General features: G+C 38.6%; 1 protein-coding gene across 1 annotated transcript in view; it reads right to left on the bottom strand.

Annotated features, from left to right (window-relative positions):
- The window catches only part of TOX (thymocyte selection associated high mobility group box), a 222663-nt gene that overhangs the window by 198366 nt on the left and 1055 nt on the right, over window positions 1–23242 (bottom strand). The gene's annotated exons all lie outside the window — the stretch shown is intronic.

The raw sequence follows: 23242 nt of genomic DNA, 5'->3' as shown, positions 1-23242 counted from the left end.
AAGAAAACAACCTGCAGATTCCTCAAATCATATTCAAGAAACAAATTTTTAGCAAAGTTATGTTATTTGGTGACTCACTAGTCTGCATTCAAGTCATGACACAACCACCACTTCTCAAAGTACTGTTAGGTTCTCAAAAGGAGGAGAAACACTGAGAAGAAACCTGCTCTCTCAGTACGCTGCCTCATTGCTCCTACCATCTCTCATCTGCTAGATAAGGATGTGATGGGTCTGACCCCAGACCTTCTCTAACCAACAGGTCCTCCAGTCATTTTATGTGAGCCTGCAGCCAAACAGGTTTCCTGAGTGTTTCACTTCTGTAATTCATCTCTAAGGATGCTGATCATTCTTGTAGGAATGAGCACAGAAATTCCCTGGACTGCACCAGTTCTTTGCTTACAAACAGCATCACTGCTGCTGGAAGCCAAGTTGTAGTGGGGATTAATCTACATCACAGGTGGCTGGTTTTCTTACCCTATGAGCAACACATTAAAGTCATCACAGGGCAGAGGGTGAAGAGATACGTATCATGGACCTCCAAGAACTAAGCTCCATGTGTGGGTCCCCAGGTAGGAAGTTATAATGGCATCTTGCAGTTCCAGTGCTCCACCAAGGGCAACCCACCACGGACAAAGCTGATGAGGTCTATCTTTGAATGAACAACTGGCATCAGCCTCAAAGACTCTCCAGAGTCAAAGGATTCCCTGAGACTCATGTTGGCCACCCCATCTTACTTCATGGTAAGTGATTTACAGCGCAGGGACTTGGGGGGAAGATGTGAGAGCAGGAAGAAAGGAGTCTCTCTCTCATCTTGCATAGCTGTGCACTTGAATTCCAATGTGTTCAGAGGCTGAAAGAGTCTTACTTAATTTTCAAGCCACAAAAAAAAAATGCAAAGAACCTTCATTAAGTATCACAGGAGTATAAAAATCATTCATTCCACAAAACTGTTCTGAAAGAAATTAGTGTGAATCACTTTATCCTTAAAACTGAGAAAACATTGTGGTATTAAATACTCAATATTATCAGCCAAGCAAATTGGCCCAGGTCAAATGAGCAAATCTAAAAAATGAGATCACTAAATTTTCTCAGCTTGATAGCTTAGTAATAAATAATGTGCTTCTATTCAATCTGTACATTAAGTCTTTTATGTGGCCTTAAGGCACTGTCTTATGGCTGTGCCCATTACAGGGTAGCCATAGAAACTGACACATTTATTTCTTGGATTAGTGTGCCATTGAAAATATTAATATAATGCAGTAAATGGGGATTTAATCTAATCTACTGATGGTAGGATGAAGTTACTAAAAGGTTGCATGCTCTTCCAGTGGAAGAAAGATTACATTGTGGAGTACAGCTCCAGTGAAGCCGGAGTACAGCTGATGTTTTGGTGACAAACACCGTCTAAACAACCTATCACGTCACATACACCAATTTAAACAGGTTCTGTGAAACATACAGGAATGTCCACCAAGAAGGTACCTGTTTCATATCCTAAGTCTTCTTCCCAAAGCTAAAGTGCCAAAACTGAAAGTCATAAAGGAAGAGAAAACGGAGATGCTCTGCATATTGTGTAAGCAGCAAGTGAAGCAGCATCTCACCCTGCAAATATGCAGTGTTGTACTTCACGGACATGCCATTAGCAGCAAAGCCTATACCCGCTTTACAACCAACATTTTAACGGCATTCAGTTAATACTACCACATAAAAAAAAAAAAAAAAAAAAAAAAGAGAGAGAGAAAAAAAAAGTCATGTAAGGAAAAGATTAAAAAAATCTTAATTCTTGAGAAGCAAGATCTGAGGTTTTCTTAATTTGTAGGTCCCAACCAGGTGTCCATAAATATCAGGGCTCCCATTTCAGTAGATCATATTTGACTCAGGTTCCTTGCAATAATTCATAGTACTCAAGTTCTGACTACCCTTTACACTGCAGTATACTACATAAATTCAGAAGATATATTCTGACAGATGAAGCATTGTTGAAAAGCTAAGTACAGCACTTTGTCCTTGAAATGTTAACATGTAATGCCATAAAGTATTCAAATAATAATTTACTCAATCTTTCAGGGTAATTAATTAAAACGATCTAGGTGTTAGAGAAAATCACCTTGAGCTTATAAAATTGGAATGCCTCCCCTTTTCTTCTCTGCATGCAAGCTGCTCCAATGGACTTACCACATGCTTTCCCAGTTATGGTTTTTGATTTCAACAGATAATAAATAGCCAGGATCTAATTTTTCCATGTCAAAACCGATTATGTTTCACAAGAAAAGGTGGAGTGCTCACCTACCAGATGAAGGTGAAACATAAAACCACTTTTATTTATGTGATGTGTCCAAATTCAACCCAACCTGGCACTAAGTACTGGGAGTATGTAGACTTTAACTGTCATATGAATTTATGCATCCCTGGAAAATGTCAAATATAAACATAAATTTAATAAAGGAATAGAAACCTTTATTATCAAAGAAATAAACACAGTTTTTGACAACTAATGTAAATTATCTTAATGCATTTTTCACTTATTTTTCAGAAGGTCAAAGAAAAGAAGCAGAAACATTGAACAGAGACATTGCTGATGAAAATATTTCAGGCAAGTCCCGGTCCAATTAATAATGCTGATGTTCCAAAAGGAATTTGTGCTCTTTTAGCAACAGCACAGCATTCAGACGTGAGAGTTCCTTTTCCCATTCATTACAATGGGATAAAACAGAAGGCTTACAACAACAGATAAACAAGGACTCCGTATTATTCTGTAGTTTTCCTCAGTTGAGTAGTCTTTGGACAGCATTTTAATGGCTGAAAAAAACCCTGCACATGATGAATAAGGATGCCATTCTCAATTAACATGGACAAAGGATCATAGCCATATTTGGCAAATGAGGTAGCCGTGGTGTAAGAAAAGCAGGAGTATTCACAGACATTGCCACATACATCACTGTCCGCAAATCAAAACAAGTTAATGACATTTTTGTACATCTGCCCAACTACATGACTACACATTAGTCTGGCAAGTACTTATTAGACCCAAATTAAATAGCACAATGATTATAGTTCATATTTACTAAATATAGTGTTATTAATTTATACAGCACTAAATATGGATGCTACCAGCATATAAATAAATGATGAGTACTGAACCAAAACAGCCCAAGTTACAAAATATATTATCTTCATTAAATATATCTCATCTCTACAAATGCTTCCATTAAAATATATACCGTGGGGGAGGAAGCATCAAACTGTTATCCATTCTCCATAACAAGTGCACTGACAATACACCAGCCTCTCAGTCCCAACAGCTCCCCTCCCAGTCAGCCTCCAGACCATGCACTGGGACACATAATGTCACTAAAACACAGAAATAGCAGCACTCATTGCATAGGTGGGTCTCAGATGAATTGATCCCAATTCCACAAACATCTCAGCTAAGACTAACTTATTCAATAAACAAAATTTGAAATATGCTGGATACTGTATATAGAAATTCGGTGCACTTTGGCCATGCAAATTGAGCAAGATTTCCCACGCCACCAAAGTCCGTCAAGAAGTCTGAAACTCATTAGTGAACAGTGGGGCAACGAAACCACAGTTCAACCCATACCTGCTGAAAAATGGGGTGGGTAACACTTACAGGAAGAGCCTCAGTCAAGAAAGACCAGTAGCACACACTAGCAATTCTTGCTGTTCAAGATAAGAAAACTCTTTCCTATCTAGGGATACCTTCAACATGGATTTTATGTACCAGTGGTTGCACACAAGCTTAGCATACCATGCATAAGCTTCGCCATCTTTTTAATAAGATGTTACATTAATTTTAGATGCTTGGGAGTCACAAACTAAGGCACAGTGGCAAGCCAGATGAACAAAGAAAAGGGTGCTTTGAGGAATCGTCTCTGTTACCTCTCTCTATTGCTAAACTGGCCGTGCCTGTTTTATAGAGGATTCCTATCCCAAAGCTTTATTTCAGCTTTAGAAAGCATTTCAGCTTTAGAAAGCAACCGGTATAGACCTTTGTCACAATCACATCTAAGTTTCTAATTTAAATGCTGATACCAAGGCAGTTTTCTGAAGATGTTCTGAAGATTTGAGAAAACTGGTATCCCATTTCTTTAACCCACAATTCTGGTTTATCCACAGTTAACAACCTGGATCCTGGATGGCATCACTGCTAAACTTGCATATTTCTTTCGATCATATCATTAATTATTTGTCCAAATTTGTGCCAAGTAGAACTTGGACACACTTTATTTCTGTTTCATAAAAGATTTGGCTTTCATTTGATTTTTTTTTAAAGATCTCACTTTTCACTTTTATGGGATCAGTTTTCCAACAATTGAGCTTATCAGCCACATCTACACTGCTAGTAATTCAAAACCATGGCATATTTATTGATTCCAAAAAGCTATTACATGATATCGCTTACGTTCCTGTATTTGATTAGACTGAGTTATTGGAGGAACTAACAAAAGATTACTCAGAACTCAGCAGAGAGCCTATATAGACGTCGTCTTACCTGACGTCTTGGCTATTTGCTCTTGCACCTTTATTTATAAGCATTGCACACACAGATCAAGTTTTGCACAAAACAAGTATCCGATGTAGCTTTATCTCCATTTTGTTATTCCACCATTAAAAAAAAGAAACAACTGTAAGAGATAGGTTGTAGGTATAAAACACTGATCCACTCCTTTAAGAGAATATTAACGAACAACTCTGTAAAATTGTATTGATGAGTAAGATGTATTGTGACTGAACATCATCCAAGTTCAATTTAAACCTGAGCTATATACTACATCTGAATATAGTCTATCTCAGATATTTATATATGAATATAAGTTATGCACTTCTTTGGACAAAAAAAATGCCCGTAAGTTTAAAACATGAATATGTTAATTAGATTTAAATTCATCCATTATAGAAAATATTTTGACAAGTATCCTAAGAACAATGTTTTTAAAACAGTTCAATGCATTAAATACATGCAAATTTTGACAGTCCAAAATGCATACCGCACAGCTGAGATACTATCATTCTTCTTCACAATCACTGCAGCCTCTAGCTAGATACAGATTTTTCATGACAGACAGAAACATTTCTTTCTGTGTATCTCATATTCTCAGATTTCTACTTCAAAATGATGCCTGAAACACTTTTAAAGACAGACTTAAAGCTACTGCAAACTAGAATGGTTGTTACACACTTCACTTAGCCAAGGCTGCCAGCGCCAAATCATATTCAATCTCTTTTTAAGTAGAAATGTTTGCCACTGGAATCGCATCCTCTGGTGAGGTCTGGGACATGTTTCATTCCTGAATTAGCTGCACTAACAGTGCACCTATAGGCTGTTTCCCAAATACGCCTAAGGTAGATGTATACATGGGGTTTGCGTACACCGTCAGAGTAGTACCTACATCAATTTGAAGTTTATTCACTGTTTTGCAAAATCCTCACGTAATTTTAGGGCACAGTTTCAGAATTGGCTAAAACCCATTTAATATTTGAAACTTAAAGGTGAAGCCTGCCCCTTCTTATGCTTGATAGACCTCCACCATTCACATGGAAAACCAGACCAGGTCACCCATGAAGACAAAAACTTATTCTGAAGGACTAGGAAGCAATAATGTCCATCTGCTTTCAAAGCAGGGTATCTTTACACAAAGGCATCCTGTATGGGCATGGAAGTATCTGCACAGGATGCTACTGTACAACAGCCATAAATTCACATCGCCCAGACCAACGGCACTCAGCCATACATGCAGCCTGTTGGAGACCACAGCAACAAAACCGTAAGGTGGAACCGGGTCAAGAAACAGCTCAAAGGCAACAGTAGACAACTTCCTTGTATCAGGAAATTACATTGATTCTTTGGTTACATGTATCTACTCATGCAAGTGGTTTGAATTTGAAACATCCATTTAAAGGAAACATGGCAATTTTTTAAAGTAGTAACAGTTGATTCTCCACGGACCACAGAGATGTCCCATGGACGCGGCAGCCTGAATCACACCGTGAGACCATCACAGCCCCGCATTCATCACATGTCTCTGAAAGCCCCGAGTAAGAGCATGTGGATAGAAAGCCATGTGAAGTTTTTACAAAAACAAGTTTCCTGGCATGACAGTCTCGCTCAGCCACTGAAATTCCCTTCCCCAGCACTACTTATTCCACTAACTGGGAAAAAGCCCTGCAGGGAATCTTGCAGGTAGCATTGCAGAGAGGCAGGGTATCGGTGGGTTTCTGCGTTTGTCTGTTAACCCAGATTCGCAGCTTGCGCGTGCCTCTCTCTCGCCAAAGAAATACCTTTTGGATTGATCCACCACTCAGGGAAAAATAAAACTAACCGATTACTTCTTGAGGAGAGCACAATTCAGATGAACCTCAGCCACAGTTTTGCAACTGCAGGAGGGACAGATAAAATGTGATATCGTAACTGCAATAGCTAACACTGGCTTAATACTTTAAAATCTTTGTGTTTGATGGACCTTGGAATGCACATGTACTTATAGGAAAAACAACACTCAACAGAAAATGAATTTAATGTTCTTGGCAAGGTTTCTTTAGGGCCAGTATGTATAAAACGCAATAGTCCTGAAAATTAACCCCAGGTGTATCATTTTGTTAATACAAGAAATGTGCAGGAAGTCTAGAACAATAAAGCTTATGTAAATCTTAATGTAAGAAAAAGGGGTACATAAGATAGGGTTATGCAGCTGACTTGAGGCCAAATCAGAATCCTTGAAGAAAGCAAAACTCCTCTGGACCTCAGTGGCATTTTTTCCTTGGGTAAGAGCTGCAAGACCAAGCCTGTGATTGAAACACTCTGGTACCACAAGGCTCTAAAAGCCAAAGCAGTGATAAGGTGAGCTGTTATTTCTGTACCATAAAAAGAAAATTCTAGAGACGTTATTACATTTAAATGTATTCTGATATTGCATTCTGATTTTCCACCTCAGCAGACACTTTTCCATCTGAACAAGATGGACATAACATAGAGCACAGTATTTTATATTAAATGTACTTATAAGGGAAGAACAACAACCTTGGAATGACTCACTCACAGGACCAATTCATAGGTTACACTGAGTATGAAAGGCAATTTCAGAGTAGCGGTGGAAGAAAAGGAGTTCTATAACCGAGGTGATACAAACTAATTTGGAGGCATAGATACACACAGAACAGAGAACGCAATGTACTGTACACACTTTTTCAAGGGAGGAAATAATGTTTCCTTTTCCAAATACTGTGGTATCTGCATAAATATAAAGTCCAATTCTGTTCAGTACTGTAATGAAATCATTACAAATGCCAAAACATATTAAAAATTCAAAACTGAAAAGACTTTCTACTTGTGCTGTACTGAGTCTAAACACAAGATACTAAGAACAGGAGACTGTGTTAAGGAAGGACTGGTGACAGACATTGCCAGTCCTGTACAAGCGGTGTATGTAGAATGTCATAAGATATTCAGGAGTGTATTTCGGCCCATATACTAAAGCACCGAGAGTGTAAAGCTTTGCTCATGGCTGCATTCCTTTTCAGGATAATGGGAAAAAATGGTAAGAAAATACAAGATCTGTTGAATTCTTTCACAAACAGCTTGTCACAGTTCTGTATCCTAGATGATACATTTCTTTGTCAGGAAAAACATAATGAAGTTCACCTAACGCAACAGACTTCTATTAGCACTAGGACTATGTAAAAATAGCATCTTCTACAAATGAACTGTACCATAAAAATTGATGCTGCTCATGAAATGTTATTATAATCTGAAGTTTAAAACCACAAAGCAAGAAAACTCAGAGTTAAACTGAAACTTCATCCTTAGCCCACCCAAAAGTGTTTAGACACAGTAGGGCTTGCCAAAGAGTAATAAACCTATGTACAAAATATGCTGCCATAACTAGAAATTTCAAACTAAGTATGAAATTCCAGCTCTAATTCTGACCTTTCTCTTCCCCACTTTTATGGGTATATGCAAGTCCTTTCATTACTTCAGCACAGCACTGGTGTGGTTAATAATCTTAAGGTAATATTTTTTAACTATTTCTGTGCAGCAGAATTCATTTGCCAGCTTCTCAGCTATGCTGTCAACAGCACCATTTTGTAAAGGCAGCAAAGAAGGAGAAAAAACAAAAACCAAATAAATTCTCTTTACAGAGTACTGTGGAGTGGCCCTAAAGGAAAAAGAACTCACAAAACTGAGCAGTCCGCTCCTTGTACTCCAAACTTGTAGAGTCTTTTTTTTCTTTTTAAGATCTACAGGCATAAGCTGTTGAATCACCAGATAATGGCTGAAATAAGACCTGTTGTTGAGGAAGAACAAGGTTCTCATCCAAGTTAAGAGATAACAAATTGGGATGTGGAGAAGAGTGATTTTATCAGAGACAGAGGGAGGGAGAGGGGGTGGGGTATGGGACATGAGGTGGCATAGCATCTCGTAGTGTTTCTCTCGACCTCCTCCACAATGAAGTTTGCGTTGAAGGACCTCTCCCTCTGTTGCTGGAGACTGCTCTTTCTCTCACCAGATTCTGTTTTTGAAGAGACTACTTTCCCCCATTTCTCTTATGTGACCTCATCAATGTAATGGTCACAAATGGATTTCCTCATATTTTTGGACTCTACCTTCTTACAAGACACTCCCTGGCAGGAGACAGTAAATCAGCTGCTGAAGAGGCAACGTCCATTGCAGGATGTCAGGACTTCTACGGAACGTGAGCGAGGAAAGTTGCAGATGAAGGAAGCAATTGAATAGCTAACATGACATTACATGGACTGAAGACAGAACGCACTTCTCAGAGAAGCTCCTGCAGCTCGGGGAATTTGTTCCATGAGCCAGCAAATGTTGCCTGGAGTCATGCAAGTCCACAGAAAGAGCAACATAATGCACCATGAAGACTTCTGTAAATGCATATTCGGGGAACTTTTAACATCACTACTCCAGTTTATCAGTCCTAATCCTAATAGGTCTGCTGTCACGTAAATCTCAGTTTGGCTGTTTTCCTTAAAAAAGGCATGTAGTCACACTAGGTCTTTGAACCAGAGATTTCTGAATCACCCCAAAGACCTGGGGGTGAAAGTTAGCCTGCCTGGGCACACTCCATGCCCCCTTTCCTTCTCCACTGACATTACAGGAACTTCAGGACCCTCCAGTGGTGTCCCTTCTCACCTAGCATGCTGGTAAGCTTTTCCTTGGAGATCGCTTAGGTGTCCACACTGATGGAAATGGTGCCCAGCTTTGGCCAAGACCAGTCAGAAAAATCTATTTTCTGCAGGATATCTTCATGTTTTCTTCTGTTCTAGTACAAATTCCTAATCACCAGGCGACAGGTACTCTGAGTAAGGTTGCAATTTATCTGTCTTTTTAAAGCTCAGCATCTGTATGGGGGGAATACTTAAAACATAAAGGGAGAAAGGAGTCTCCTGGCCGACAGGAGACTAATGTTCAGCTATGGTAAAATGCAAGCACATGCCCAAACCAGCGTGGAAAGACCAAAGTCCCAGCTCTTTTCCTTAGATGAGTTTGTTAAACACACGGTGCCTCCTTTCCCTGCTCTCCTCTCCCACACGTGACTGAACACCACTCAGCTACGAGAGTGGATGGAAAGCCCATGTTCCCTCACCCCATGTTTCATCCTTACCCAAAATAACAAGAGTTGATGATTATGACATATTCTATATTTAACTCCCAATAAATAGGGAAATATGCATTCCCATACTGTTATTTTCAGCTTTGTACGGGTCCATTGCAAGCTCAGTAGTAAGGGAAGATTCTGATAAGTGAATGGCAGAAAATTAACTTCCAGGTCTGGTACATCACTGTGCCCCATTGCTTCAGAATATGCTTACACCTTTAATTTAAGTAAAGAGCTTCCAACACTGCTAGAAACCCAGGCAACCATGCAGGAAGCAGCAGGTTAAGGGCTGTCTCCGTTGTAATTAACTTGTTCCTAGAAAGTCTGCAGTCTTCTCCTCCAACCAAAAACTTCTCCATTCAGAACTTTACCTATTTTGTTGTGCAGTGAATATTAACATTTATATTTTGCATTTCTGAAAATGGTGAATAAAACCAAAGGTGAAGTTAGAGAATGCTGCATTAGTATTTCCACTGTAATGTTCTGATTGAGAAAGTCCTCTGGAACTGGAGCACTCTTAAAAGGGCAATGTATTCAGCTGAATAATATATTTTTCCATTTCAAAAATATTTTTTTCTCTGAGCTTTCATTATTATATACAGGGACTCCCTTGTAGCTCCAAAGAAAAGTATTATAGAACAAACCCTAAGGATTTGTGTCCTTAATCCTCTGGTTTTACTAGAACTAAAATAATTTATAAAAATTTAGAGAGTTTAATATAAGCATACATTTAAGAGATGCTACTTTATTTCTATAAGCATCGTATCTATATATGATAATAAAGATACATACAATAGGGTTTCTCTTATTTCAAAAGTGCAGGTTTAACTATAGTACATATTACTGTAATTTTGGTCACAATACCTGTATTTGGAGGTCAAGCGGTATTTTTAACAAGGAAACTCAACCAGCTCCATTATTTGTACCACATCTTTCAAATTCAGCAGAATAAAAGATAATGACATAGAAAAATGCCTTTTGTTGAGAGGTAAACTGTTGAAATTACTAAAGTCTTAACTTACACTTGAGTTCCTCAGCCCAAAATGTGGGCATTGTTACAAAATAATAACACAAGTATTCTCTTGTTGAATCTCAATTCTTTAGAACTTAAGCACGTCTCATGACAGCCTGTGTCAAAGTATCCACACAAGGAAAGGACTGGTAAGAGAGAGCTCAAGATTTTCCTAACCACAGCAAGACTCGGTCCTCCCCTCACTCACCGTGACAAAGCTCTCCCTGCTGCTAACAAGAGTTAACTCTGTAGCAGAAAAAGCTATACAGCAGTGTTGAACAGACTCAAACACTCTTGATAGACGATAGCAATGAATGTCATGGATACAATCCAATGTATCAGTAGCACATACACACAAAAACGATATTTTTGAAAGAGTATTATTTGGGTTACAAAGTCAAGAGGCCAAAATGTGGAAAACGCCAGATTTAAGGCTGCCTGAAAGCCTAACTCTGGTGCCATTTGTAACTGCACTAATGATGAAATTGCAATGGCATAATCACTTATTCCACAGCCGCTGTTTCATTCCATCAATTCCTGCCAATGATAACATACTAAAGGGCAAAATCAAGATATCCTTAAATCTGGCATTCCCAGCTTTAAAGTGTTTGACTTCATAACCTAACAAAGTACTGAACAAATTAAGTCCTCATGACAGCAATGTTATAATCTTCTCAACATTATTACAAGAGCTACTACCGTGATTTACAAAAATGGCCCCGGTGTTAATTCAAAATTACAGCTTCAGGGTCTGCTCTCATTTTTATCAAAACCTTAGTTACAAGCTTTACAAAGTTGTACAATCTAAATATTTTCTTTCCTTGATAACGAAAAAAAAAAATTAAAATTCTTTATTTCTTAAAGCTTTAAACTTCCAAAGTCTACAACTTTTCCTAGCTCTGGGAGCCTCGTGGACCTCGTAGCTATGATGGAAAGCTCCCAAAACCAGGAATAATTTTAGAAATTCTCTCCTAAAAGAAAGCTTTATCAGAAGTGAAAGTGCTAAAGGTCTGAAACTTGCACAGGTGTGAGCTCAGACAAAGCTAAACACAAGCACCTTTAGGTATCCAGAAAGCTACATCTCCTTATTGATGCATTTGTCCATAGGACTTGAATGCGCATTTACAGAGGCCATTGTATGTTCAGATTACTATCTTTGCCATTTCCCATTTCCCTCTGTTTTCTACTCAGTAATCCTGGGAATTCCTGGAAGTGTCAGCTCCTAATAGACCCAACCATCCATTGTTGTCATATATTAAGTCAGAAGGGGGTTGCTTCATCAGAAATAAAGCAAAGTCTAGTTGGTTTTCTTCTTAAGGTATTCATAGTTTTTAAGCACTCCTAAGGGTTAACTGACATTCAAGACATAACTGGGCGAGATACATGTTAGTCCAACACAGGAGTTAATAGGCTCCGTACCAGAGTTAAACCGCACAAGGTGATGTGCTTTGGTGTTGCAACCCTAAGATTCAACAAGTGGTTGGCATCCTCCACTCCCACCCCTTACACAAATATAACCCAAAAGCGCGAGCTGGCCCTGCACAAAGGGTAAGAGCGCGAAAGGCAGTCAATTTGCTTTTCATCCCAGAGCACTGACAAATCAGGGAAGAAACTTTTTGACTAAGTAACAATTCCTTCCCAGGGGTCCTCCTGGAAAAATACAACTGTCATCCCCCTTTAGACTTCAATGTCCCTGTACAGGCACAAAACACTAACTCAGCTAAAAGTTCCCCACCCCTGTGTTGTAGCTGTGCTTTCAGTTGCCGATGCTTTATGAGCTTTAAAAATAATACAGTCAATGTTGTGGTTTCTGATGTAAAATGAAACCTGGAATCTAATTTGGGACATCAAAATCTAATTACTATTCATAATAACGAATCTTTGGCTTTGTCATTTTCACCCGCAATGTTCTTGGCTATAGAAAATGTTGAGGTCTATTTATCAGTGTCATTTTGCAATGATGTATCATTTACTGTTATTAAGAAAAAAAAATATTTAAGTTGCATTACAGTTCATATCAAACCTCATTTTTTTTTATCACACTCAAAACTGAGGTCTCTGCCAGTCCTTACCTAGGTAAATCTCCCCCTAAAGAGCTGCCCAAAAAGTAGGGATCAAATCCAGTATAAATGAGAAAGCCCACCATCTCCCACACATACCAACAAACCCCCACCATTTCCCCATGTCTTCTATAAAGGTGCAAGACGCAAGGGCAGCCTCCCTCAGTAAATTTTTCCACTGGCTTTACTTTTTCTTTGACTGATTTGGTTCAAAGTACTCTTGGAAAAAAAAATAAGTAAAAAGATAAACACACTTCTGCTAGCAAATGCCAGAAGCAAAATAGATTCTAGCAGTCTTTGGCCACCTTAGGCTAGAAATGAATTTACATCATCAAAATACCTCTTAATTGTGTTAAAACATTCTGAAAACTTATTGCGCACATTTTTCTTTGGAAATTCACTGGAATCTTTTGCTTTACAGTCCATCCTTCACTTGCATGCCCTTTTTCTCTCTCTTTGCAAAATATATCATTGCTTATTAAAAAAAAAAAAAAAAAAAAAAAAAAAAGTGTTTTGGCATGGCTGACCTGTAGAGATATGGAGCTAAGCAGAGTCAGTGAATCCACTCACTCTGATATGCACACATGATATGCAATTAAAATCTCCATTCACATTCCTACGGGGTTGTCAATCAAGAGAAAAGCCTTTTTGACAACATCCAGTGAAGCGTACCAACTAACTGCTGAACAGGAACTTAAACAGTAACAGCTTTTGTTACTAGCAAGAACGGATTTTACCAAGATTGAGCTCAGTTTCTAAAGAAATCATTATGTTAAAATTTGGGGGGCTTTTCATTAAAAATTAAAATGTGTCACAAAGCTATTGTGTGTGAAGCTATCATATTATGTAATACATGAGGGTTATCAGATATATGTGAAAAAAACCCTCTAACCTTTCTTGGCTGTAGGAAACAATTTAACCTTCCATATTTAGAACAACGAACAACGATTACAAGTCAGTTTTTAGCTAGAAGAGAACATTTTTCTAACTGCATGTTGTCTGTTTGGTAGGCACCGAATATCTTTTATAATATTATAAACTGCCCAGCCACAAAACTAACACTGTAAAAGGCCTGCTGCTGCCAAAAGTGATGCTGTGAACAATTTATTACTGACACACTGGAAAATGATGTGGCTCAATTATAAGTAGTTGCAACTCTTTCAAAACATCGTAACTTTGAGTTTATGACAATAGATGAAAAGTCTTTGATAAATGCGGAAGATGCTAACATTTGCTCTTTAATACCCAGTTAGATAATGCACAGCTCGTAAGAGCATTAGGGTACTTTAAAATCAAATCTGTAAAGGTAAAACCCGTAAAAATAAATAGGTCGTTATTAATCTGCTGTTTGTGTTTTGAGCACTAACCTTGAACTACAGTTTTCAAACATGCTAATATTACTAGATATTGAAATATTTGCCCTCTTGCTTATCATGCTCCGTAACTGAAGAGAGAGCAGATGCATCCTGACTATTAACAGTCATGACAAATTGCCTTACTAATGAATGTTACACACTGAAAGTGCCATAACTGATTAAACTACAATTTCCCACTACCAGATAGAGAGAGACTTGGGAACTCCAGCAGTGGACAACTCTGATGTTCTGCCAACAGGCCTTCAGGGCACAGTGTGGTATTTAGAAAAACACACTGTAAATTCCATATGAATATATTCTAAAAGACTATGTGTATACAACAGGTTTTAAAGAACATTAGATGAAACAGCTTAGGTTCGTGGCCGATGAGCCATGTAAAACGGATGTGGTTTAACAATTTTAGTATCCTTACAAGGCTGCGTTGGAGAATATTTCTGTTGGGTTCCTCTACCCCTCTCCCCACCTCCCCAAACGTTGCTTGTGCTTTGCTTTCACATAAAATCTTTCTTTTGTCAGTCTCTTTGTCGGTGCAAAATTGGCAGCAGTTCAAATTCAAAGTACTCCTATTCATTTACTGACCATTAAACCAATGTCATTCTAGTTCACATCAGCCAGAGAGCTAAGCTCTAAAAAACATAAAAGGCTTGCTTCACCACTGACGAATAATGTGTACATTTTTACAGAGCTTAAACCTTAATGCTTTGCCTGAAACTAACAATACAGTATATCTTATCATTCCTTTTTCACAAGCAGGCAGCTGCTGAAACGCTTGCCACTTCAAAATATCAATTGCTTGCCAGAGTTGTCCTCAACACACCCTGTCAAACTCATGTATATTGTGCAATGAAAATGGTGCAGGACTGAAAGCTAGAAATTGTGTCAAATTCTGCTGTAAGGGTATGATGTGCAAAGAACAACGTATGACAACCGTAGAGACTACAAACAATAGCGATGGAGCCAGACACTACATATATCACAACTGTGCCTGTACATATTTTATTGTATGTATTATATATTTAAAGCATGACAAACGTGTCATTGAAGCTATGTGCTACACCAAATAGAAACCCGTCAGCTAGTTAAGCTTTTTCATTTCTCTTGATGGAAGTGTAGTGGTATTTTTCTGCCCTCTGAACATTTGTTTGTAAATCACACTGCAGAAACAAAACACATCAGGTTTTCAAAATGAGTAACAGAAAACAAAAGGCAATACTACAAGATAAGAAAATGAGATTTTGTTCAATTAACACTTTTGCTCTTCTCTAAGGACACACAGCCAGGCTACCTTAAAGAATATCTGAGGCTACGCAAGACAAATACAATATCACTGCGTCCATAAATTACAGTATACCTAATTTTAATGCAGATAAGTGCTGGCCTATTGATTTGCATGTTTCCCTGGCAAAATGGAAATCCCATGTGAATATGTTCTTTGTCTGTAGAGAATGCATTTTAAAAAACCTTTATGAATACAGCAATCTATGCTAAAAAGGAAAAAAAAAAAGTCACTAGTATAAAATTACGTACGAAACCTCGAGAAATACTGCTCATGTATACACACATGTAAACACACATCTCTCTCTGTGCTCTCTGTGTGTGCACGAGTGAATGCGTGTTACACAATCACATAGGTTGTAGCACATAGTCACAAATTCTATAAAGTGTCTCAACTAGTGAAATTTCAGCCTCTAAATACAATCTTAAATTAGCTGAGGAAAAAAATGAAAATTGCCAAACTAAGTAACAAGTAAGTTAATCATAAAGTTACCATGGAATGCTAATCTTAAAGGAACAACACATAGTTGCGATGAAAAAGAAATGTTTAGGAGGAAAGATGAGTGCAACAGCCCACAACAGCATGTAGGTTGCAAAACGTGAACACACGGGATTCCATGAGGGTCATTAACTAATAATCCTAACCAAAATGAATAGATACGCCATTAAGGTGTTAATAAATATTTTGGAAAGAGAATAGGTGTTTTAGGTGCTCAGGGTTGCTGACCTTTGCTGTGTTTATTAGTGGGACAATGATGCATTATTAACACACAGCAGCTGTACCTGAACTGCTGCCATGAACATAATAGCCTTTTATAGCCATCAGGGGAGTGAGATAGGAGGCCTTTATTAACCACTAGACATGATTAGCACATTATGTGAACTTTAGTAGGCAAATTATCTCTTATTGAAATATAATGTTGGTTATAACTAATTGTAAACATGATTTTAAAAACTTCTCAATGCAAAACTAAGAGTTTTACTACCATTTAGCAAATTACCAGCTAGGCCACTAAAAAAATTATTCTTTTTTTCCTTTGTTCACCCTGAAAAAACAACTGTGCCTCACAAAAACTTATTGCACTGTGACAAAACCCCTGACATGAGTGACTTCCACATCATGATTATTATTCTTCACAACTGTAAAAAAACATAAACAGACATTCCCAACACAATTAAGAAAACTGCTAATAAAGAAAAAAAAAACTTGCATTATATTTTCCTATAAAGATTGCAAGGGGTTCTTAGGTCTGCTTGCCAATGCATTTTCAAGAGTTAACTTGAAAAAATAATGCCATGATTTACTTCAAAAAGCTTAATTTTGGGTAAGATTATCCCATTAGCCTTCGCAACTGAACACAGCACTGAGAGTCCATTATGAGCAGTCTTTTATGCCCTAGCAGAAAGTCATTAACATAAAATAAATCATTAGCTTTGATATTAAGCCTCTACTATCTGCAGGTTTCTATGACTAATGTTCATAACTGTGTCTGCCAAATGATAAATTATACTTTTTTGAAAGGTTATCTTCCCTTTTCACCACAATTTTTCCTTTTACTATTTATTATTATTTCAGGTTGATGCAAACACAACGATCACGTAAGAAACAAATGTTTTCTCTTATGCATGAACACAAACCTACACACTTTTGGCAACTGTGACTAGAATATGACTTCGAAGCCAGCTACTTATAACACAGGATAGAAATGATGGATTCTTAGAGTTCACTTTCTTCGAAGTGAACAATATATAATAAAGCAGAAACATACATGTGCATATTCGTAGAGTAGCACTGATACATTAGGAATTTATACATATACATAATCTTCTCACTCTTCTGGCAAGAACTGTCTGGATAAATCTTTTGCTTCACATTGCAGACTTCATACTTCCCTTACTGACCCATTTCCCTAAGTACAGGTTATCACTCTCTGATTTCAGAGTTCTGATTTCTTCTTGCATATAGAATAAGTAACTGGAGTTCACTGCAGATTTCCTTAATATAACAAAAATACATACCAGCTACAGTAGCTTCCATTTAACCTTTAAGACCATATAATCATCAACAACAATAGCAGGAGACAAAAGTACTACCACACCAGCTCGATTTCCATGCTTAGCCAGCAGTACGTTTGAAAAAAAGCCACCCGTGCCACTTCTGATTGGTAGAGAGTGGTTTAACAGTCAAGAATGTAAATGCTAAAACATTCTGATGTTTCCACTAACCTGGATTTGTCAGATGCTCACATAATTCAACTATGTTTTGCAACTTAGAAAGCAGTGTGTTTCTTGGGAGGAAACCATTCTACGAGGGTCTATAGCAAATCAAATAGCAGCCCAGTGAGAAATATTAAATGAACAGTTCAGAAGCAGTGTTAGCATATGTGCAATTGAAAGATATGATATAAATATTAGTAGAGCCATATGAAATTCAAATGCTAAAAATAAACTACTTACTGCAAACAGGAGAAGCAAAAGAAAACCACAGACATTACAAATGTCGGTTGCACCAAGATCTCTGCTGAAAAACTATTTTAAATTTGAAGATCAAAGTCAAGAGCAAAATATTTTATTTGTGCTCTGGCTTACTAACCTAAAACTGATCACAACCAATGAACATAAAATGCAGATATTCCAAGGGAAGAGGAGATGAGATTTTCTTCTGTGCGCTTGCTGCTGTGGAAGGGCGATGCTTGTTGATGATGCTAACGCTACGTAATCTGTGCCTAACCATAGAATAATGCAATGTGTGCCATTTTCCAACTGAATGCTGTAGGGAAAAAACATTATGACCAAGAAAATCTCATTCAGGTTGATGTGAATTCCAAGTCTAAAAGTATTTTGGAAGCGCTGCTGTATTTAACAGTCATTTGGTGCTTCTGCTATAAACTATGATTTGGAGTGGTTTATAACTCGGCGTTTTTAATGAGAAATTACTCATTGGGCAGAAAATCGGTACCTACTTGTGTATCTAAAAGAATAGAATAGAATAGAATAGAATAGAATAGAATAGAATAGAATAGAATAGAATAGACTATTTCTGTTGGAAGGGACCTACAATGATCATCCAGTCCAAGTGCAACAATAAAACATTTAAATTCGGTTAGGCTATATTTAAAATAAGCATTTTAGTGTATGAAGCCCATGCTAGACATCCACAGAGCATGTGTCCACTTCAAAAAGATAAACAAAGCAGCCACTAATTGCCACTGCTGTCAGTTCCAGAAGCCAAGGTTTGCATTGATCCAGGGACTACCCTCTCACCACGAGCAGTGGTGCTTTCAGGTCACTCTTCAGCCGTGCTGAAAGAGCAGTCAAAAGAAGCTTTTTACTTCCACTGTCTAAGCTTTGTTATATCTGCCATCAATACAGGATTTAAGTAGCCAAGAATTTTGATCTAAATCCTACTGTGATTAGGACATTTCTGTGCTTAATATGAAGTCATGCTTTAAATAGAGTCCATTTTCCAATGCTTCTGTACAGTGTTAGCAAGAAGAGAAAGTCTTGCTGAGAATCTGAGGACAGGAGGGTGCTCAGTTCTTCCTGGTAAAGTGTAATCATCCCCAACATGCACCGAATTCAACAGAAGCTGGGACTGCCCAGTCCTCCACAGCATCAGCACAGCATCAGTCCTTCAGTGCAGCTCCAGCTGCTCTTTGGTTTAATGTAAACACCAAAGGTACTGCATGCACTGTAGTGTTTAGCTAATTCAGCATCCTTAATGGTTTACAGTTTTCACTTTTTTCAGAAGACCTCATGATAGGCTGGTTGAGGGTAATGCCCTAGAGATGAAACATGTCACTCTGGTAAGAGAATAAAACCTAATTTCTCTCAGGGTACTGATGTTTGGCAGAAAGAAAAAAAAAATACTGTGAATGCTTTGGTTTATAGAACATCTTTGAGACAGATTTTTCAAAAGTGCATACATAAATAATTTTCTGTATTCCACTAAAATTGGGACCACTTCTTTTCTGAAACGCTGGAATTTAAGGAGGCACACTTGAGGCTTGCCTGTAACTCTCAAACTACATTCCAAGGTCTAGGAACCCAGGAAAAAAAAGTCAATTTCCCTTCTTCCCATGAGGTATTTTTTGAAACTAACTAAAACACTTAAAAAGCAACAACACTAATGTAACTATTTAATCTTTTCTTTAAGAGGCACCAACAAATTTCAAGTATGATTCTAATGCAGTAGAGGACAAGGTAGTTGTCTAAGGAAAAAAAATGCCCAGAATAAACAAATGGTGATCTATTAGATAAGCATAATCTAAAATTCTGCCAAAACACTAACACAGCATTTCAGCTTTAGAGCTGTCCTTCACAGCACTGGCCTTCCACAATTCTTTTCTGAGTTTCAGATTGAGAGTGGATAGAAACAAGCCACTGGAAATAATGTACACTTTGTAAACAGCCATGGAACATTATACTTAGAGTAGTCTCTATGGTGGGGTTAAGCTTACACAATAAATTATTTTAAACACTGTATATAAAAATATGCACTCTTACTCCGTGGAATTCTGATTACGAGCGGGATTGTTACCTGCTTACAAAGCACTGTATTATATCTCCTTATCCACTTCTACCCAATGTCATGCCGCTGTTTTCATTTTGAAGGGTTTTGCTTCCCTCTCTCTCCTTTTTTCCTCTGTATTCTTCTTTTTAAAAACAACTACAGTCTATCATTCTACCTCCGCTGCCTGGCTGTATTTTTCCACTGCACTGACAACTACCAGTGAATACAAGAAAGATGAGTTGTAGGCTCCTGTATTTTTGAACCAGGTAGCAAATCACAGAAGAATCCAGTGCATAATTCTGCAAGGGTAACCATTGGGAGCAGTAAAGACCATTATTTTCTCCCTACTGTTGGCAGGGGTCAGCATCCCTGTCATTAGCTGTGTCAAACTATAATTATAGAACTGCAGTTTGTGTGAGCAGATATCTGAAAACACTGTAAAGTTGCAAGTATGAAAATATACCAATCCTTCTTACAGTACAGATCGAAGTGGCCCTTGGAGGTGACACTTCAATACGGAAAGCCACAAGGATGTTATTTATTGCTCTCTACATAAACATTTAAACTTATGATCCGACTTATTCAAGCAGTTTGAAATCCCTGACCATATTCTTCTACAAAATTAAGACACTGGGTTTATCAAAGTTTTGGGGTTTTTTTTGTAACATTCAACTCAGTTAAGCAACACGATGTTTCTTAAAATAAACTTCAACTGAACAGACTACTCATATTAGCCTGTAAATGTCTGAAATGCAATTATGATTCAAGTTTCAAGAGACGGACAGTACAAGCCCAACTCTAAATCTGTCTGTCCAGCGTAAGAGCTCCACTATGTTATTTCAAAGGCTGACCTATATACCGCAGCATAACGTCCATTCTGTCTGTTTGTATAAGAGATACCTCACACAGTTGTCATAACCAACATTGTTTGCATTGTTCTTTCACTTTTCTCTCTCCCTGGGTAATGCAAGAAGAAACAAGGAAAAGCCTGCCTAACAATATATGCAGAGTATAATGAGCTTTCACAGCAGATAGAGAAATATTAGGCTAAGATGCTTAGAATGCTATTTTAGGTTTATAAAATAAAGATCTAAGCAGTCTTCTGAAACAAAGCCTGCCAACTGAAAATTGTAAGATAAGAGGAGACTGTTAGAATCTACATTATTGCATTTTCCTTTGGCTACAGAAAAATGCCCTGTCAATACCCCCGGTGCATGTGCCCTGCAACTCACTCATAGGCTACGAACAATCATCTAATCAGGCAAAAAAATAGTGCTAACAGAGCAATTACAAAATTTAAAAAGTCTTAAGTATTTGTGGAATACACTCTATATTACCAGCAGCTCAAAATGTAAAGCAGCAAAGTCTTCCATATTTGTCAATAAACCCCCCAAAACCAAAACCCAGGCAGGAAGACAAGGTCCAAATCTACTAGTAAGTGCCCAAAGCAAGTTTTAACTAACTGTACAAGAAACAAAATCCAGTTCTGAATGTGTTTTGCAGGTAAAGACCAAATCAAGACCACCATTCCAACCCAGAACGCAGATCCACCCCATTCCAGCCACCATCTCCTTTTCTAGGGTGAGATCAAGAGCAAACACTCAACCAAACTTACTGAAGACAAAATTCTGCAGGCCTCCTGCCCTTCAGACTCCCTAAATACACACAGCACGAAAATGAGTGACAGAGCAATACTGTAACATGACGACATGTTTAGAACAAGTCAGATAAGTTTTCACAGCAATGTTAATCATGCTGGGTGAAGGGAGAGAGAGTGAAGGGGGTGAAAAATGAAATGTTCAGTAAATGTACGCCTCCAAGGGGCCTGGCAAACCTACTCCGTCCATTTAACATAATCAATGGTCAGTGGCGAAGACATCTGCAAAAGACATTGGTCCTATACTTGGTATCTTGTAGTGAAACATTCCTGGTAAGTCTTTTCTAAGCATAAAACATATGTCTTATGACTGTGCACTTTTAAGCACATTATCAGTTCAGGCAAAGTGAAATAGAAGAGTTGCAACTTGTCTACAGAATGAGTGTCTCATTTGCATTTAAAAAGAACAGTTTGCTCCCTCATACATGGTATGACTTAAAAGAAGCTTTAACCAGCTAGTAAAGAAATTTTGAAAATGACTTTCTAAATTAATTTATTCGATTTGCAGTGCAACCCACCAAAAATGATTTAAGGAACTTAATTGGAAAATGATTTAATATATTAAAGTAATTCCTGATTTTCCAAAGCATTTAACTTTTAAATTAAATCTGGTCCACTATCTCAAGAATGATGAGTGAAATGTGTATTCAAGTCATTACCTTCTTTTTGAAGCTTTAAATTACTGATAGGTTTAATAACGTTTGTCCGGTTTCATTGCCAAATGGGTCTTCAGACACTTTGGTACTTATGTCATTAATATTAGCCCAAGCCTCTCACTTGGCAACATTTTATGCTTACAATTTACAAAATTTACAAAAACAGACAATAGAGAAAATAACGTCAAGGCGCAGATCAAAGGTAGCAGTAGCCTCCTGATTACTCAGAGCACTTACAAAAAATTAATGCACACGTACAGGCTCCTACGCAGCTGGACTCTTCCTGCTGCACAAAGTTCACTCCTGGCACAAACTTCCGATCTATAGGTCAGCTTTGCCAGATGCTGCAAAACACAGTTACTCAAAACACGGCTAACAGTCATACCTCTGGGATCTCGCTTGAAATATCCTTAGGCATCCACCACAAAGGGCCAGACTTATCCCTGAATTCTAGAACTCCATTGAGTATATGTGAAATGCAGCCAGGATGAATTTGGTCCTTTCTGTTGTGATTGGTAGATGAGACCATGTGGGAAATCTTTCCTGAAAACTGAGAGGGCTTCACCCCGCCGCTGCAGCCTCCCCGCCTGAGCACCGATACACGCTATTTCGCCGTTTATCTCTTGCATCGAGGCAGCTGCCCGGAATGAAAGAGAGGGCTCTGAGCATCCCTCGCACACGTGAGACGGACCGTCGCGACAATAGCCCGAGCGCGGAACCCGGGCTGGCCCAGGCGGGCCGGGGCGGCTGGCCCGGCGCGGCTGCCCCTCCGCGGCAGCGCACCGCCACCGCGCACCGCCGGCCACCGCGCCCCGCGCCGAGCCGCCGCCACCCTCCGCACCAGCGGCCAGCCCCGCGACACCCCGCCACAGGCTTCCAGGGCGGGTTTTCTAAACAGACGCCCTGAGCGCAGCCCAGGTTTAAGCGCATCGCTTCGGGAAAGCGCCGGCTCACAGCTTTCCTCCCCCGGCGGGGGATGTGCGGGGGAAGTGCTGCGGGTAGCTCGCACTTCCTTGATTATTTCCTAGGGCCAGCGTTTTATTCATGTGCAAAGCCCA

This window comes from Numenius arquata, chromosome 4 (genome assembly GCF_964106895.1).
Source record: "Numenius arquata chromosome 4, bNumArq3.hap1.1, whole genome shotgun sequence".
NCBI classification, from domain to species: Eukaryota; Metazoa; Chordata; class Aves; order Charadriiformes; family Scolopacidae; genus Numenius; species Numenius arquata.
Note: the sequence above shows the minus strand (reverse complement) of the source record. Positions and strands in the feature narration are given on the sequence as shown.